This window comes from Sinocyclocheilus anshuiensis, unplaced genomic scaffold (assembly GCF_001515605.1).
Source record: "Sinocyclocheilus anshuiensis isolate Anshui unplaced genomic scaffold, SAMN03320099.WGS_v1.1 C32773523, whole genome shotgun sequence".
NCBI lineage: Eukaryota > Metazoa > Chordata > Actinopteri > Cypriniformes > Cyprinidae > Sinocyclocheilus > Sinocyclocheilus anshuiensis.
This window is the reverse complement of record NW_015619994.1, coordinates 239-1436: the sequence shown is the minus strand read 5'-3', so window position 1 is coordinate 1436 and position 1198 is coordinate 239. Positions and strand designations below refer to the sequence as shown.

The window sequence follows — 1198 nt, the reverse complement described above, 5'->3', positions numbered from 1 at the left end:
GTGGAGAGACGAGCTGGAGTGGTGTACTCACAGTAAAAGGTAAAAGCACACACACACAAGTGCTCCATCATCACCTTTATGTGTCCTTATCTTTGACAAACTGCATCATATCATCTTTAAACTGCAATAATCAGCTGAGGAAGCCGTTTCTGTTGTGAGTTTGCTCAGCAAATATATGCTTCCATTTACCAGATGTCAGCATATGGAGAAGTGCTGACCTGAGATTAGATTTTTCCTGTTCAATATTGATTTCTGTTATAATGTTCTATAAATCTAGACTAATACGGAAACAGCAACTGTTTTCTGATAGATTCTGCAAACAGAACCATAGCTCATGGAATGATAACTTGGACCAATATGAAGACGGCATGCTAATATCCTAATCTTATCTTTACAGAGAGTGGCGGTCTCTCTGTACCCCCGGTTTCAGAGCCCTACCAGCTGCCCGGTCCACCCCAGAAGCCCGTCGTAACTGATGTGACCCGTAACAGCGTGACCCTGACCTGGCAACCAAACGCACATGAAGGCGGAGCGGCTGTCACCTCTTACATCATTGAGGCTTTCAGGTGAGTTAGCGCACACTGTATGCATCTCCATTCTGGTCCCTTCCTGTTTGTTTTCCTTCCTACCCAAGATAATATTGTTTCTTGCCAGAGGCTACTACAGGGATCTATTCTTCTTTTTTTATTAATTCACTGTCACTGTCTTAGCGTCGCTGGTCAGCCGTGACAGATGGGGTAATACCACCGAGTGGCTGCCCCGTCCCTGACCCCTTTCCCCCGCTCTACTGCTCGTCACAGTCATGCGAGGGCAACTACATGCTGTGCTTACATCTCACATCCTGCCTGCTACAAGAATCACTCCCCTCAGGCGGCAAACTACTGCCAAAGAGATCTAAATTAATAGCAACTCTATTGGTGTTCTACAATTGAATTTCAGACACAGACTGGAGAACTCTGGCTTATTTAAAGGGGATATAGTTTTATGAATTATTGAATTATTTTGCACATATAGGTTTGTGCCAGTTTAGTAATTTAGCTTTACGTGGCCATTTTCCACCCTCTTATTAAGAGGCTTGCAACTGCCTGTTATGTAATGGACTCTGTTTTGATTGGCTAACCTCTGCATATCGGCATAGCTTAGGGCAGGCTAAGTTACTGGGCAGTTATGAGTTCATGGTTTTGGCATCATCACGATT

At 44.2% G+C, this 1198-nt stretch overlaps 1 long non-coding RNA gene across 1 annotated transcript; it reads left to right on the top strand.

The window, feature by feature from the left end:
- On the top strand, positions 1–860 carry LOC107682989 (uncharacterized). Its single transcript, XR_001633640.1, has 3 exons — positions 1–39; positions 398–566; positions 711–860. It is a non-coding gene; the product is annotated as an uncharacterized LOC107682989 (long non-coding RNA).
- The last annotated feature ends 338 nt before the right edge of the window (positions 861–1198 follow it).